The sequence below is a fragment of the Chlorocebus sabaeus genome, chromosome 4 (assembly GCF_047675955.1).
Source record: "Chlorocebus sabaeus isolate Y175 chromosome 4, mChlSab1.0.hap1, whole genome shotgun sequence".
In the NCBI taxonomy this organism is placed as follows: domain Eukaryota; kingdom Metazoa; phylum Chordata; class Mammalia; order Primates; family Cercopithecidae; genus Chlorocebus; species Chlorocebus sabaeus.
Genome location: NC_132907.1, coordinates 19,413,995 through 19,423,073, shown reverse-complemented (window position 1 = coordinate 19,423,073; position 9,079 = coordinate 19,413,995).

Sequence of the window (9,079 nt, the reverse complement as noted above, 5' to 3'; positions counted from 1 at the left end):
AATCCTAAGCAAAAAGAGTGAAGCAGGAGGCATCACATTACCCAACTTCAAATTATTCTAATAAGGCTACAGTAACCAAACAGCATGGTACTGGTACAAAAACAGACACATAGACCAATGAAACAGAATAGAAAACCCAGAAAAAAAGCTGCACACCTGCAACCATCTGATATTCAAAAAAGTTGACAAAAATAAACAATGGATAAAGGACTCTATTCAACAAATGGTGCTGAGACAGCTGGCTATCCATAACCAGAAGGAAACAAAAGGACCTCGACATTTCACCACATCCAAAAATTACCTCAAGGTGGATTAAAGACTTAAATCTAAGACCTCTAATTACAAGAATCCTCAAAGAAAATCTAAGAAATACCATTCTGGACATCGGCCTTGGGAAAGAATTTGTGACTAAATTCTCAAAAGTAATTGCAGCATGGACAAAAATTGACAGGTGTGATCTCATTAAACTAAATAGTTTCTGCACAGCAAAAGAAATGATCAACAGATTTAACAGACAACCTACAAAATGGGAGAAAATATTTGCAAACTATTCGTCCAACAAAGGTCTAATATCCAGAATTTATAAGTAACTTAAACAATTCAACCAGCAAAAAAACAAACATTACCTTTAAAAGATAGGCAAAAGACGTGAACAGACACTTCCCAAGAGAAGATAAAAATGTGGCCAACAAACATATGGGAAAATGTTCAACAGAGAAATGCAAATCAAATCCATTATGAGATACCATCTGACACTAGTCAAAATGGCTATTATTAAAAAGTCAAAAATTAACAGAGGCTGGCAAGGCTGTGGAGAAAAGAGAATGCTTATACACAGTTGGTGGGAATGTAAATTAGTTAGTCACTGTGGAAAGCAGTTTGGAGATTTCACATAAAACTGAAAACAGAACTGCCATTTGACCCAGAAATCCCATTACTGGATTATATAACCAAAGACAAATAAATCATTCTACCAAAAAGACACATGTACTCATATGTTCATCACCACACTATTCACAATAGCAAAGACATGGAATCAATCTAGATGCCCATCAATGTTGGATTGAATAAAGAAAATGTAGTACATGTATACCATGGAATACTATGCAGCCATAAAAAAGAATAAAGTCATGTGCTTTGCAGAAACATTGATGTAGCTGGAGGCCATTATCCTAAGCAAATTAATGTAGGAAAAGAAAACCAAATACCACAGGTTCTCACTTATAAATGGGAGCTAAGCACTGGGTACACATGACATAAAGACAGGAACAATAGACACTGGGGCCTCCTAGAGGAAGGAGAGAGAGAGGGGAGCAAGGGCTGAAAAGCTTCCTGTTGAGTACTATGCTCACTACCTGGGTGACAGGATTATTTGCACCCCAAACCTCAGCATCTTAGTATGTACTCACATAATTCTGCACAGTACCCTGTGAATTGAGAATAAAATTTGAAATTATAAAATAAAATTTCAGAAAGAAAGAATAAAATAAAATGTCGTAAGGATTTTATATGTTTAAGAAGGGGGCAAACATATTAATTAATGTTAGATTTTGATAAATGATATTCAAAAGCTAATTTTAGAATGATTAACAAAGTGAAAATAATATAGCATAAAATTTCCTTACTAGCTGGATGTGGTGGCTCACGCCTGTAATCCCAGTACTTTGGGAGGCTGAGGCAGGAAGATCACCTGAGGTCAGGAGTTTGAGGCCAGCCAGCCAACATGGTGAAACCCTGTCGCTACTAAAAACACAAGAATTAGCCTGGCGTGGTGGCGCTCACCTGTAATCCCAGTTACTTGGGAGGCTGAGGCATGAGAATCGCTTGAACCCAGGAGGCAGAGGCTGAAGCGAGCTGAGATCGCACTGCACTCCAGCCTGGGTGACAGAGTGAGACTCTGCCTCAAAAAATAAAAAAATAAAGGCCGGGTGTGGTGGCTCATGCCTGTAGTCCCAGCACTTTGTGAGGCCGAGGTGGGTGAATCACCTGAAGTCAGGAGTTTGAGACCAGCCTGGCCAACATGGTGAAACCCCTTCTCTACTAAAAATACAAAAGTTAGCTGGGCGTGGTGGCATGAGCCTGTAATCCCAGCTACTTGGGAGGCTGGAGGCATGAGAATTGCTTGAACTGGGGAGGCGGAGGTTGCAGTGAGCTGAGATCACGCCACTGCACTCCAGCCTGGGCAACATAGCACGACTCTGTCTCAAAAAATATAATAAAATAAAATCTCCTAACTAGCAGGGAAAATAATTGAATGAGAAAAAAAAATGCAATTGATGCAGGGGAGGACAAGAAAGACCATAGAAAAGGTAGGGCAAATACAAACCACTAAATAAAATTGTCAAAATAAATCTAAATATGTTAGTAATTCAAATAAATATAAAGACACATAAAAATCAATTATAGTAACAGTGAACATGCAGAAGCTGACATTAAAAACACAGGGCAATTTACTATCACTCCAAGGAAAATGAAATACTTATGCATTTACTTAACATGCACTAGATCTATATGCTACAAATTATAAAATGCTGATTTTGTGAAAGTCAAAGAAGACTTAAACAAATGAAGAGAGATATCATGTTTATGAACTGGAAGATTCAGTTTAGTAAAGCTGTCAATTCTCCCCAAATTTGTCTATAGTTTAGTGTAATTCCTATCAAAATCTTAGCAATATTTTTTTCATAGACCTAGGCAAGCTTATGCTAAAATATATATGAAAAGGCACAGGCCCTGAATAGCTAAAGCAATCTTGACAAAGAAGAAAGACAAAGAAATGGGAGAAACTACTCTACCCGTATGAAACCTGGCTGTATAATTATTGTAATCAAGAGAGTGTGGTGTGGGCAGAGGGGTAGACACATGAATCAACGGAGCAGCACAGGAAACCAGAAATAGATTCACACAGTCTGCTACACTGACTTTTGACAAAGGCACAAAACCAATTTAAAGGAAATTTAAAGGCGCAAAACCATTTTCAACAAATGATGCTAGAACAACTGCATATCTCTATGGGGGGGAAAAAAAGCCCTAGACCTAAATTTCATGCTTTATATTTAAAAAATGAGCTCAAATTGGATCACAGACTTAAATGTAAAATATAAACCTATAAGACTTTCAGCAAAACACATAACAGAAAGTTGTCCGGTTCTGGGGCTGAGCCAGTAGTTGTCAGACTTGACACCAACAGCAGCATGATCCATAAAAAAGAAAAACTGATGAATTAGACCTCGCTGAAATTAGAAATGTTTGTTCTGTGAAAGCTACATAAAGAGGATGAAAAGGAAAACTACACACCAGGAGAAAATATTTGCAAGTCATACGCCTTAGTCCTTTTGTACTGCTATAACAAAATACCTCAAACTGGGTAATTTATAAAGAACAGACATTTATTTTTTCACAGTTCTGGAGGATGGGAATTCCAAGATTTAATCACCAGTATCTGGTATCTGGTGAGGCCCCCATCTCCACTTTCAACCAAGGTGGAGCCCTGTTGCTGCATCCTCCTGAGGGGACAAATGCTATGTCCTCAAATAGCTGAAGGGATGTAAAGGGCAAAAAGGGCCTAAGCTAGTTCCCTCCAGCTAGGCACTAATTCATTCATGAGAGGAGAGTCCCCCTGACTTAATCACTTCCCAAAAAGACCCCACTGCTTAATACCATCATAATGGGGATTAAGTTTCAACACATGAATTTTGGAGGGAATCCCATCTTTCAAATCATAGCACCAAATATCTAGCAAAGAACTTACATATTTTAAATTCTAGAATAGGTAAAGAACTCTCAGAACTCAACAGTAAAAAATAATCTATTAAATGAACAAAATATATAAACAGACGTTTTACCAAAGAGGATAAAAATAAGCACATGAAAAGGTATTCAATATCATAAGCCATTAGGAAACTTTAAATTAAAACTACAATGAGATACCCCCACACACATATCAACATGACTAAGATTTTAAAAAATAACACCACCAAATGCTGGCAAGGATGCAGAGAAACTGGCTCACTCATACATAACTGGTGGGAATGTAAAATGGTAAGCCACTCTGGAAAAGAGTTTAACAGTTGTTTAAAATGTTAAACTTGCAACTACCATATAACCCAATAATTGCACTCGTGGACATTTATGCCACAGGAATGAAAGTTATTTTAACATAAAAACCCAAATATTAAGGGTTATAGCAGCTTTATTTGTTATTGTTAAAAACTGGACGTCAACAGATGAATGGTAAAAGAAATTGTGGTATATACACAGCATGGAATTCTACGAAGCAATAAAAATAAATGTCTGTTGATACATATGACTTGGATGTCTCTAGGGAATTTTGTTGAGTACAAGAATATAGTATGTAACTTTATAATCCCCAAAAGTTACACACTACATTATTCCATGCAAATAAAATTTTGGGAGTGCCAAATTTTAGAAACGGAGGACCAATTAGTGGTTGCCAGAACAAGACCCTGTTTAAAAAAAAAAAATACAAGTGTATAGAACTTAACACACACACTCATACAATTCAAATTGGAAAAATCTAAATAAAATCAGTGAATTGTATTAATTTTCTGGTTGTAATATTATGCTATTATTTTGAAAAAGATTACCATTGGAGGAAACTGGGCAAAGTGTACAAAGGATCTTTCTGCATTGTATCTTAAACTGCATATTAATCTACAATTATCTTTTATTTATTTAATTTATTTATTTATTAAGACAGGGTCTCACTTTGTCACACAGGCTGAAGGGCAGTGGTACGATCATGGCTCACTGCAGCCTCAACTTCCTTGGCTCAAGTGAGCCTCCCACCTCAGTCTCCCAAGAAGCTGGGACTACAGGTGCACACCACCACACCCAGCTAATTGTTTTGGTTTTTAGCAGAGGCAAGGTCTCACTATGTTGTCCAGGCTGGTCCTGAACTCCTGAGCTCAAGAGATCCTCCTGCCTCAGCCTCCCAAAGTGCTGGGATTACAGGCATGAGTCACCCCGCCTACGTGTAATTATCTTTAAAAAAGACAGTAATTACAACAGCATCCAAAAATATAAAGTGCCTAGAAATGAATCTAACAAACAATGGGTAAGATCCTTATGAAGAAATTATAAAATCTTTTTTGAAAGAGATAAAAAGACTAAATAAATGGAGTATAAATCTTGTAATCATGGATTGGAAGACAAATTCATAAAGATGTAAAGATTCAATACTATTTCAATCAAAATCCTAACAAGGTTTCTTTGTGGAAACTAACAAGCTGATTCTAAAATTCATATGGAAAGAAAAGGGCCAAGAATTAAACACTGCTAAAGAAGAAAAACAGAAGGAAGAGACTTGCCTTACCAGAAAACAGGTGTTTTATAAAGCTGGAGCAATTAAGATAGTGGCATTTGCACAGAAATAGCAAAAATAATCAACAGGAGAAAACAGAGAACCCAGAACCCAGAAACAGGTTTGAATGTTAATAAAGGTGATGGGGAAAAGATGGACTCTTTTTTTTTTTTTCTCCATTTTGAGATGGAGTCTCTCTCTGTCGCCAGGCTGGAGAACAGTGGTGCGATCTCGACTCGCTGCAACCTCTGCCTTCTGGGTTCAAGCAATTCTCCTGCCTCAGCCTGCCGAAATAGCTGGGATTACAGGCCCGTGCCACCACGCCCAGCTAATTTTTGTATTTTTAGTAGAGATGGGGTTTCACCATGTTGGCCAGGCTGGTCTAGAACTCCTGACCTCAAGTGATCCACGCGCCTTGGCCTCCCAAAGTGCTGGGATCTCACGCGTGAGCCGCTGCACCCGACTGACTTTTTGTTTGTTTTGAGGTGGAGTCTCGCTCTGTTGCACAGGTCGGAGTGCAGTGGCGTGATCTCGGCTCACTGCAACCTCTGCCTCCTGGGTTCAAGCAATTCTCCTATTTGTAGCTCCCGAGTAGCTGGAATTACAGGCGCACGCCACCACACGCAGCTAATTTTTGTATTGTTCGTGGAGTTTAAAATTTAATATCACTAAGATAGCTGGTTATTCATGTGGGGGGAAAAGTGAAATTGGGTCTCATTTTTGTGGTTGTATATTCTGGGTCTTATTTTTGTGGTTGCCCCATGAAAGGTGAGCTCAATGCCCCCATCCAAAATTGGTTCTGGTATCAAGATTGTTGATACCACATATACAACAAGAAGGTATTTTAAAAGTTTATTACACACAATGAGGCTTTCTGGTCAGAACAGGACAGGCACCCAAGTCAGTTCTAAATGGCTTGAGGGAGGGAGGGAGGGACAAGGGTCTTTGATTTTTAATGTGGTCAGTGATGGGGCTGGTATGAGGGATGATTTGAACTTTTCTTTGGCACCAAGGGAGGGGAATCAGCTTTGCCAGACGCTGGGCAAGAGGGAAATGGGGAGGGGTGGAGCCTGAAAGCTGTTGGTAGTCAAACATCAAAAATGGAATTAGATTCTTTATTATAGATCCCTTTTATACACATAAAAAATTCCTTGTGGATTAGGGGTTATATTGAAAGCAAAAGTATGAAACTTTTAAAATACAAAATTGAAGAATATCTTTATGATCTCAAGGTAATGAAATATTTATTTGACATAGCACAGAAAGTACTAACCATAAAGAAAAAGTGATAAATTTAACTCCAGTGTATTAAAGTTAAAAACTTCTGTTTACCAAAAAAAAAAAAAAAAAAATTAAGAGATTACATAAGTAAACCACACTCTGGGAGAAGTGATTTGTATGACCCCCCCCAAAATTGTACCCAGAATATACAAAGACCTACTATAAATCACCAGAGAAACACAATCCAATAGAGAATGGACAGAAGACTTGAGAAAGCATTTCACAAAGAGGAGGCAGAAGTAGCCAAAAGTATAAAAAGATAAAAGATGCTCATAGTAAGATGATATTTCACATCTGCAAAGCCTGCAAAAATTAAAAATTCCGACAATATTAAGTGTTAGCATGAGCCACTAGAACACTTGTACACTGCTAGTGGAAGTAGAAATCACTATAATCGCTTTGAAAAAGCAATTTGGCATTACTTAGTAGATTTGAAGGCATGCAATTCCACTCCTAGGCACATACCTAAAGAAACTCTTGCACATATACACCAAAATACATGTGTAGTAATGTTCATAATATAGTGACACTATTCATATTGGGAAAAAAATTGAAAACAGCCCAAATGTTTACCAACAGGAGAATGAATAAATTGTGGCAAATTCATACAATGGACTATTAGGTAAGAGTTAAAAGTAATGACTTACAGTAGAAGCAATGAAGTTACAAAAGAATGTATACGGTATGATGCTCTTCATATAAAGGCCAAAAGCATACAACATTAAACAACATACTGTTTAGAAGAAAAAATATGGCAACACAGCGAGTAAGAACAAGCAAATAAACACCCCGCATCAGTGTAATGATTACCTTTAAGTCGGGAGGGAAGAGATGAACACACAGGGAACTTCAAAATTTTTTTTTTTTAAAGGAGTAGGTATGTAGGTAATCATTAAAATGCTATTCTTCAAATGTTAATATATTTTAAATTAATATTTAACTTTAAAAAACAACTTTTATAAAGAAAAAATCAGTACTCTTGAATTCTCTTTCTGTTTAGGAAAGGAAAATTTACCATTGTGATATTTTTAGTGTCTTATGAGCTTTTTCTTGTACATGAGTATAAATCTAAGAAAAATAGAAAAGGAAATTGAAAAAGAAAATTCTTACATATGTGCCAGGCAACAGCAGACAGCCCACCTTTCCCAGGGAGTCTGGCTACACAAAGGCCTGTGGAGGCAGAGCAGATTGGTGCATTCACCAAAGAGCCTCGCTGACCTGCGCTGAGTTCCCCAGAGGACTGGGCCCTACTTATTTTTACATCATTAGCCCTCTTGGGGCAGGCTGAGCTCATTTCCAATTTGAAAATGACCTTGGATCACAAGCTGAGGTTTTTAATTTGTTTACACTATTAAACATCCTGAGGTATGATTAATAAGTCTTCTGCATAGAGAAATAAGTTTATTTCTAACAAAGACGGTCCTTGGCATGTTTCTACTATTTATATTATTGCAGTGAGTTCATTCCACAAACTAATTTTCCAGCACTTTCTAATCTTCGCATTGCTTGGCAGTCTCCTAAACTCAGCAATAAGTTGTCTGATAAACCAATATGCAAGACACGAATTGTTTAGAAAATTATGAATTTGTGTTACTTTTAGCCTTTCAAAATAATAAAGTCATTAAAAATATATTTTTTCTGTATTTTCCAAATTATCTATTACACTAAGGGAAAAAGTCTTAATTTTTTTTTTTTTTTGAGACGGCGTCTCGCTCTGTCGCCCAGGCTGGAGTGCAGTGGCCGGATCTCAGCTCACTGCAAGCTCCGCCTTCGAGGTTTACGCCATTCTCCTGCCTCAGCCTCCCAAGTAGCTGGGACTACAAGCGCCTGCCACCTCGCCCGGCTAGTTTTTTTTTTTTTTTTTTTTTTTTTTTTTTTTGTATTTTTTAGTAGAGACAGGGTTTCACCGGGTTAGCCAGGATGGTCTCGATCTCCTGACCTCGTGATCCGCCCGTCTCGGCCTCCCAAAGTGCTGGGATTACAGGCTTGAGCCACCGCGCCCAGCCAAAAGCCTTAATTTTTAAAGCTAACAAGAAATTGTGGGCTAAGATTCCTTAGGGAATCAAATATACATTTCACGTCTTGTAAAGAGGTCTATGAAAGCTGTTATTACTATTTTAGGAGAGCTCAAGAATAAATAACAGGCACATGTATTGAGTTGCTCTGTGTGTATTATAGTTAAAGACAGTGGTGCACTGGTAAATAGTTAACAATCAGCTGTATAGAGACGGAAATAGCCTTGACTTGCTTTGTAGCATTTGCCAATTTCTGTTGTGTAAATAATCCCACTGTGGCCAATTTCAAGCTACCAATTTGATATCACTAAATGTAGAGTTGGGGAGAAATGTCCCACACGGATACAAAAGATGGATGTAAATAACCTTAAGAGTATAGATGTTAAAATGTACACCATAATTAGAAAGTGATGTTTTTGAGCAGTTATTACATTAATATAAATTTTAAATTATAAGTTTA